General features: G+C 35.9%; 1 non-coding gene across 1 annotated transcript; it reads right to left on the bottom strand.

Moving 5' to 3' along the window:
* Window positions 1-1,238: 1,238 nt before the first annotated feature.
* On the bottom strand, window positions 1,239-1,345 carry LOC118616616. The gene has a single exon (XR_004956611.1). It is a non-coding gene; the product is annotated as a U6 spliceosomal RNA (small nuclear RNA).
* Window positions 1,346-8,866: the final 7,521 nt, after the last annotated feature.

The raw sequence follows: 8,866 nt of genomic DNA, 5'->3' as shown, positions 1-8,866 counted from the left end.
TCTGGCTTTTCACATGTTTCTAATAACCCCACCCCAGATTTTTCTGCTGTCTCCTCTTTTCTGTATACTTCCTAAATGTGGGTGTTCCCAGACACTCGGTCCCCAGCCCTCTATTATTCTCTTTAAGGTCTGATCCTAAGGGCTCATCTGTAACTTCTGCTTCAACGTTACCAGACTCGTTCACTCGCACAGACAGACACCCCTCTCCTGAGGAGCACCAACTCTGCCCTTCCGCCGGCCGCTGGAACATCTCTGCTTGCACTCTGCTACACAGTCCTTACGTGTGACATGTTTCAAAGTATTATTTTCTCCAAAACTTCTCCCTGAAGTCCCTCTTGCTACTAAAGATCTCCCACGGTCCCTCCAGCTACCCGCAGTAGAAATCTTGGTTCTCTCTGGCTGCCTGGCCACCTCTGCACTTAATCATCTGCTCCCGACGTGGGGAACACTCACCTCCACGTTTCTGAGGAGGCTCCCACTCTGACCACGCACGGTCAGATTCACCACTGGGGTCCTTTGCCTCCCATCTGTGTTCGGCACGGCCACCACGTTAGCCCTTGCCTCACATCAGAGGTTCATCTCCGTCGCCCCGTGGAAACCCCGACTTCCTGCAGCTGCTGTTTGAAGTCTACTGTTTGGCCTTCAGACAGCTTTCCTTCCTCTCAATGCTGAACCCTCCTGTTCCAGCCAAACCAGTCTCATCACGGTTCCCCAAAGACTGCATTTTGTTTGTGTTTAAAATGTCCCACCTGTTGTTTCTACCTGTTCAAATCCTACTTATTCTTCAAGGTGCAGCTCAGCTTGCATCTTCAAAGAGCTTTCTGACTTACCAAGGTCAAAGTGGCCTCTTCCTCAAGACAGCCTTGCCTCTGCGAAGCTCTTTGCATGGATGAGTGTGGGCTTTTCACGCTCCTCCTCTCCCCGCCCTCCCCAAGAAACAAACTGTTGGCTGGCATTTTTACTGTTATCGCTTTGAATTTTAGATCAATTTAGCTTACTCACTCTTCTGTATTTTTCTTTTTCTTTTTTTGGTCTGACGAGGCTTCATTCCACATGCCTTAGGTTAAATTCGCTATTTTTTCTAGTTTCCAAAAGTGGAGATTTTGAATATTGATGCAAAACTTTTTGTTTTTAATATAAGAATGTAATGCTATAAACTTCCTTTCATTCATTTCCTTTTATCATTTTACGTACTTATGTACTTCCCCAGTTTTTTGTTTGTTTGTTTGTTTGTTTGTTTAAATATGGAACGTTTCACAAAGGTGCATGTCCTCCCTGTGCAGGGGCCACGCTAATCTTCTCTGCATCGCTCCAGCTTTAGTATCTGCACTGCCACAGCGAGCACCATGCTCAGGTTTTCATGCCACGTTTTCTTATTCATTCTACGCCAGGTATGTTCTAATCTCTCTTGTGACATTCTCTTCGACCCATAACGTATTTAGAGGTATAGGCATACCTCATCTTGTTGGGCATCATTTTATTGTACTTCGCGGAGATTGCTTTTCCTTCCCCCCCCCAAATTGAAGGTTTGTGGAAACCCCAGGTTAAGCAAGTCTATCAGGGTTGCTTTTCCAACAGCATTTGCTCACTTCATGTCTCTGAGTTACATTTTGGTAATTCTCACAATATTTCAAACTTTCTCGTTATTATTCTGTTTGTTAATGGTGATCAGTGATCTTTGATGTCACCGTTGTAATTGGTGTCTTATTTTAAGACACTGCCACCGCCACCGCATTCTTGAGGGACCACCTCCTTGGTCTGTCAGCAGCCATCAATGTCAATGGAAGACCCTCCATCAGCCAAAAGGTTACAACTCACTGGAGGCCGAGATGATGGTTAACATTTTTTAGAAATAAAGCATTTTTAAGTAAGGTATATACCATTCATTGTTTTCTTTAGACTTAATGTTATTGCACGCTTAATAAGCTAGAGCACCGTGTAAACATAACTTTAAATACACCGGGAAATACAAAAATGCATGCGACGCATTTTATTGTGATATTTGTGTTACTGTAGTCATCTGCAACCAAACCCACAGTATCTCCAAGGTACGCCCGTGTGTCGATTAATCACATACTTTGTAATTGTCCACATTTCTTTCTGTTACCGATTTCTAGCTTAGTTTTTGGGTGGCCAGAGAATGTACTCTCTGTCAGATTTCAATTCTTTAAAAACTTGTTGAGATTTGTTTTATGGCCCAGAAAATGGTCTACTCTGATGAATGTTATATGTCAATTAGGGCAAGTGGTGAATAGTGTTGCTTACATCTTCTACATTCTTAGCTGTTTTCTCTCTACTTGTATCACTGATTACTAAGAGAAGGGTGTTGTCATCTCCAACTATAAGAATGGATTTTCATATTTCTATCAGTTTTGCTTCATATATTTTGAAGTCCGATATGCTTCAAATACACACGTAAAATTGTCTTCTTTGTTAATGGCCATCTTTATCAATATATAATGTCCCTCCTAATCCTGGATAATATTTCTTGATGAAGTCTATTTTGTCTGAATTTAACGTGGTCCCTTCACTTTATTCTGATTTATGTTTGCTTGGTATATATTTTTTCCATCCTTTTAACAAATCTACATCTTCATATGAAAGTAGTTCATATATATACATAATATATAGTTGGGTCTCATTATCTAACCTAACAATAATATATAGTTGGGTCTCATTATCTAACCTAACAATCTCTGCCTTTTAATCAGCATAATTAGAGAATTAATTTTAACGTAATTATTGATATGATGGGTTTAAATCTACCACATTTTTAGTTGTTTCCTATTTCCCAAATGTCCTTTTTTTTTGTCTTTCCTAAAGCCATTTAAATTGTATACTTTTTATTATTTAATTTTTTTCTCCAAAGTTGGCTGATTAGTTATACGACTTCTTGAAAGTTTTAATGGTTGCCCTAAAATTGACATTATACATTTTAAATTTTCAGTCTGTTTTAAAATAACATTGTTACTTTATATACTGTATAAGAACCTTATATCAATATATTTTCAGTACCTATCTTCTAAAATAAAAAAAAATTGTTTTCTTGCATATACATATATACATTATAAACTCTACAATATACTTTCAATTATTTTGCTTAAACTGTCAATTGTCCTGCAGAGTGATTAGAAGTAAATAATGTTATATTTACCTTTATTTTTAAACATTATTGGTACTATTAATGTTTGTTAAATCTAAACTCTTACCTGGTATCATACTCTTTCTATATGAAGAAATTTCTTTCATATTTCTTATAGGGAGGCTCTACTGGAAATAAATTCTTCCATCTTTTTGTTAAAAATTTTTGGATAACTTTCATTTTTTTTTTTTAAGATATTTTCACTGAGCATCAAAATCTGAGTTGAGCCCTGGCCAGTTTGGCTCAGCGGTTGAGTGTCGGCCTGTGGACCAGAGAGTGCCGGGTTCGGTTCCTGCTACGGGCACGTAACACACACACAAAAAATGAGTTGATACATTTTTTCTCTAAATAATTTAAAAATAACACTCTGTGTCTTTGGCTTTCATAGTTTCTAACAAGAAGCCTACTATAATGTGTTTTTGTTTATTTGACTAAAATATCTTTTTCTGCCCCGGCTGGTTTTGCTCACTGGTTAGAGCGGTGGCCCACGGACCAGAGAGATCCGGGTTCGGTTCCCACTAAGGGCACATACGACGGTTGTAGTTTGTGCCTGACCCCGGTTGGGGTTGTGTGGGTGGCAGCCAGTCGATGTGTCTCACATCAATGTCTCTCTCTCTCTCTTCCTCCCTCTCTCCACTCCTTCTGAAGATAAATGCAAAAATGTTCTCAAGTGAGGATAAAAAAAAATAATAATAATAATAAATAAAAAATCTTTTTCTCTGACTGTTGTGATTATCTCTTTATCTTTGATTACAATGATGATTTAAATTCTATTTTGGTTTTTTTTGTTTTGTTTTAAAAAAAAAAAAAAAAAACATTTATCCTGCTTGCAGTTACATGAGCTTCTTGGATTTGTGATTTGATATCTTCTGTTTTGGGAGAGTTCTCAACCTTTCATCCCTTCAAATGCTTTTGACTCATTCTCCTTATTCTTTTCTAGGATTCTAATGACATATATATTAGCCCATTTAATATTGTCCCACAATTCTTGGATGTTACCTTTTTGCTTATTTTAAACACTTTTTCGACTTTGTGCTTCAGTTTGGATAATTTCTATAATTTTTTTGACTTATCTTCAAGTTCACTCATTCTTGCCTCAGTTCTATCAAACCTACTGATGGATTTGTCAAAAGAATTCTTCCATTCTAACACCCATTTTTAAAATTTCTATTTAAAAATAGCATATTCTTATAGTTTACCATAGCCTATTGCTAATACGTAGGCATAGTCAAAAGGAACAATAGAGCAATAGAAACATGAAGTCACAAGAGACAGGAAAAAAAATCATTATGCTGAGTGAAATAAGCCACTGAAATATATGTACACACATATACATAGACACAGACAACAGTGTGGTGATAGCCAGCATTAGAAAGGAGAGTGGGGGTAGGTGCAGTTGGGCAAAAGGGGGGGAATGGGGATAGAAGATGGAAAGAAACTTTCCTTGGGGAGATGGGAGCAAAGAGATGTGCAGATGATGTTTTATTGAGTTGTACACCTGAAACCTGTATGGTTTTGCAAACCAATGTCATCCCAATAAATTGAATCAAAAAATAAATTAAAGAAATGGCAAATCTACCAATCCTAACAATTCTGGTCAGAGCACATTAAAATTAGTGGTTGACATGAATAAACTACTTAAGGAGTGAGAAATAGATGCCAAGGCATAAAACACAATGTAAAAGTATCAAATTAATGTTACTCCACTGAGTCACAAATGATAACTTCACTTTAAAACAGGGATAGTAATTGGTAAATCTGTGACAGTACAAATACCCATAGGGGATTATAAGAAGTTAAATGAAATAAATCCAGGATTTATTTAGAACACTAAATAAATACAAAAAATCCTTAGACTTTAAAGGCAGCGTACATTTCAAGAGTGACTAGAATTTGGAAACCTTTGAAAAAGCTGGAATTTTTAAAAAATCATCTAACTGAAGAATGTTCTGCTAAGACACACCACAAAGGAAACAGGAGATTTGTACTTTTATGATCCAGCCAAATTACGGGTGCTATTCTCCAGCATTCAACAAATTAATTCCCAGAGGGGCTACACAAAAGCATACACTATATGAACCAGAAACAGTGTTTTAACCTTAGTTACAAACAAATCTGTCCTGAAATGACTTTTTATGTCTCTTCATTTGCCATAATTAGAAAGATAAAAGAGCCCAGCTGTGTTTTGGAATAGATCTCAGATATATTAATTCCTTTAATATTTTGTCATTAGTTCTAAGTTTAGACCATCTGTTATAAAAATCACAAATTTTAAAAAATGAATTGAAATATGAGTTCTCTTTTGTTTATAATTTTCCCTCTAGGTCTAGGACAATATCTATAATGCAAAGTTCTCAGAAGCAAAAATCTTTATTAAGATGTAGCCAGTAGAAGCCAAAATAGAAGGTTTTACTAAATTTCTATCAGGTGTAAAGTTTTCATGCCCTCTGCACAAAACGCAAAGGTCCAGGAACCCTCCTGACCATGACTTTCTGTCAAACAAACAGTCACCTCTCTCATTATGGCTCCTCTAGATATTCAGAAGAGAGCCAATAGCATTTTCCTGGAGTATATTTGATCACACTATTATATTTGCAAACATAGTGGGGTTGAGCTGAAGTCAAAGGCTGGATGGTAGACCAGAAGCCTGATTGAAACCAGTATAATACTCTTTCATTTAATACGTTATTGAGTACCAACTCTCTGCCAGGCACTCTGCTTGACGCTTGGGCACTCTGCTTGATGTTTGGAATACATCAGCAAAACCAAGATGCCTACATTTGATAGTGCCTACATTTTATGATAGGAAAGTACCCCAGAAGGGCCATAATCAACCACACAGTGAAATGGGTTCATAATAATAATAATAATAAGCAATGTATAAGGTACCTATTATGCAATGAATACTCTTCCTTTTAGAGCTTTATATGTATCAATGGTGGGGTATAATCAATTACTATCCCAAAGGCACTTTGCAGAATGTCTGCACATAGAATTTAGCCCTATAGCAATATCAGCCTGGACCTACACAACTCAGTCATGATAATCAGCAATGGAGCATCGAAGAACCAAAGAGGTGAGAGCCACCTTTAGCTTTAAAACATAAGATAAAATACCCAAGTTTTACCTTTTCCTCACTCAGCATGTGGATTTTCCTCTAATTCCATTGCAACAATAAAAATAAAAAATAAAATAAAAATAACCCAGTGATGGTAACTGGAAATGCAGATCAAAAAGTTCTTATGACATTTGTTTTGATGCACCTTGTACCATTAAGGGAGAAGAATATTGTATGTGCAGAAGAAATCTTCAGCTCATAAACTGAAGACATGTTATTTTGCAATAACAAGATCATATGATAATATAAGTATGAAAAAAAAACAAAATTACAGAAAAGAAACCTCCTGCATAAATATTTTGCTTGTCAACCAAAACTCAACAGAAAATAATTTGCACTCCATTCCAAAAGTTGCTGTAGGGCTGTTGAGTCTTCACCATGGGTTCCAGCAACCATCAGGAGTGTCTGACAGAGCACCTGGCATACACAGCACAGAACAGCCTCTTGACAGATTTGGTTGAACTTATCTGAACTGTTGAATCAAGAAAGATTCTGTGGTCTCGCACATCCAGAGAGAGCAATGGCATGAGTCAGAAAATTTCTACTGTCTCACTCCTGATTCTAGAAAGTTTAGTTCAGACAACTCAGAGAAAAATGCACATTATTGGTGGGTTCCATACTTGATATCATCATCAACTAGGTGAAGGAGTCTGCTCTAAGCCGGGGACCTTAGAGACTTCACTCGCTTAGTCTCAAATTTTTACGAATATGACGAACTAATTTGGATTATTGGAATCTGTCCCAAAACTCAAATAAACTGAAGACTTCCTTTTACTGGAATAGATCTGAACCAAAGGAAAGTTTTAAATTCTGCAGAGTTTGGAAATAGGACACTAATCTTTCATCCAATAGAATAGATGCCTCTAAATCTATGACTGTATAGTCTGTGTTTACCACAAAATTTAAGACATTAGTCAGCCTGCTGAAACTCTGCCCTCAATAACAGCCATTTCATTTCCTCAATCCTACTTAAGTTTCAGTTCAGAGTCAACTAATTGTTTTTTTTCTTTCTTTCAGCCAAACTACACATGCTTTGAAGGCAGTCCAAAGAATGGTAGTTTGTTTCTATTGAAATAAAACCTATTCATTCTTTCTTCCTAGTTCACTTTGTAAGAGGCTTTCAAAAATTATTAGATCTACATAAATGTCAATTAATATAATTGATTAATAAAATAAAATGAACTCAGCTCACATCAGCATTGCCACTGCCTCTGCCTGTTACTTCATATAATAGAGAAAATGCAAGTCTCAGCTAACAGTAGACATAATCCAAACAATCATCCCTAGAAAACAGATTCCAAAAAAGAAAACAAATGTTGATACTAAAATGTGGGAAAGGATATATTACATTTTTCATAAGACCGATGATATGATTTGTTTTTGGATACTGCTTAATTTCATGCTTAAAACTAACACTGAAATTCACCAACATATTTTTCATTTTAAAATTAAAAAATTTGACCTGAGAGTTCTATTAGATGGCTGCCTTGAAGTAGCTGAATTATTGAAAATTGCCTTAAGATAGTCTTCCATGAAGTATGCATGGTTTTACAAGTTTGAATACATTTATTTATAAGTTAACATTTTAAAAGTTGGTGTGCACAGAAGGCATCCATCTCTAAATATTTATGAGTGTACTTCCCCATTAAGTCAGGAGACAGTCAGAAATGACAAACTGTACGAAACATTCTCAACACAGTGGACATATTCAAATATCAAATTTTTAAAAATGAATGAACCCAATATCTTAATTCTTGAGTCTTTTTAAAACCACTTTGTTGAGATATTATTGATTTATGAAAAGCTGTACATTTTTAATTTATACAACTTGATGAGTTTGGAGATAAGTACATATCCATGAACCATCACCAGAGTCTGTGCCATACACATATCCACAATCCTCGGAAGTTTTCTCCCACTTTATTACTGATATTATTATTTTGTGTGATAAGGACACAACATAAAATCTACCCTCTTAGCAAATTTTTAAGTATACAGTACAGTATTGCTAACTATAGGCTCTATGCTAGACAGCAGATTTCTAATTCTTGACTGTATGTCAAGGGTCTTTTGGTTTCAGATCATCATTTCCAGTGAAAGAAAACTAATATTAAATACCTTCTAAACTATACCAGAATTACAACCTACTATGAATTGGCCAATGCACAGAGGAAAGTAGAGTTAAAACAATGGCAGGATCTCATAATTCTTTGCAAGGCTTGATTTAGGCAGGTCTTGGGTCTAGTTACTTAGGCTTCTTGGAAATATGCTTTCAATAGTATTAGAGGAAAAGGTCCCCAGTCCACTCCTTTATAAAAAGGAGGAAAAAGAAGAAGTTCTCCTAGTTATTTGGTTGGAAAGGCATCGGAGAAGGAGCAGTATGACACAAGGAGAACTTTTTAAGACGGTATCCTCTAGGTGAAAAGTGAATTCAATACATCTGGTCAGCCACTGTGTTGTTTTGTTTTTTGTTTTCATTTAAATTTTTTTACTATGATGAAATATTTTATACATTCTAAAAAATAAATAATATAAATGTGTATAGTATAAAATAATTGTAAAATATGCATAAATCTTCCACAAAGGTTAATAGAATAGGAGCAATA

The sequence above is a fragment of the Molossus molossus genome, unplaced genomic scaffold, assembly GCF_014108415.1.
Source record: "Molossus molossus isolate mMolMol1 unplaced genomic scaffold, mMolMol1.p scaffold_m16_p_4, whole genome shotgun sequence".
NCBI lineage: Eukaryota > Metazoa > Chordata > Mammalia > Chiroptera > Molossidae > Molossus > Molossus molossus.
Note: the sequence above shows the minus strand (reverse complement) of the source record. Positions and strands in the feature narration are given on the sequence as shown.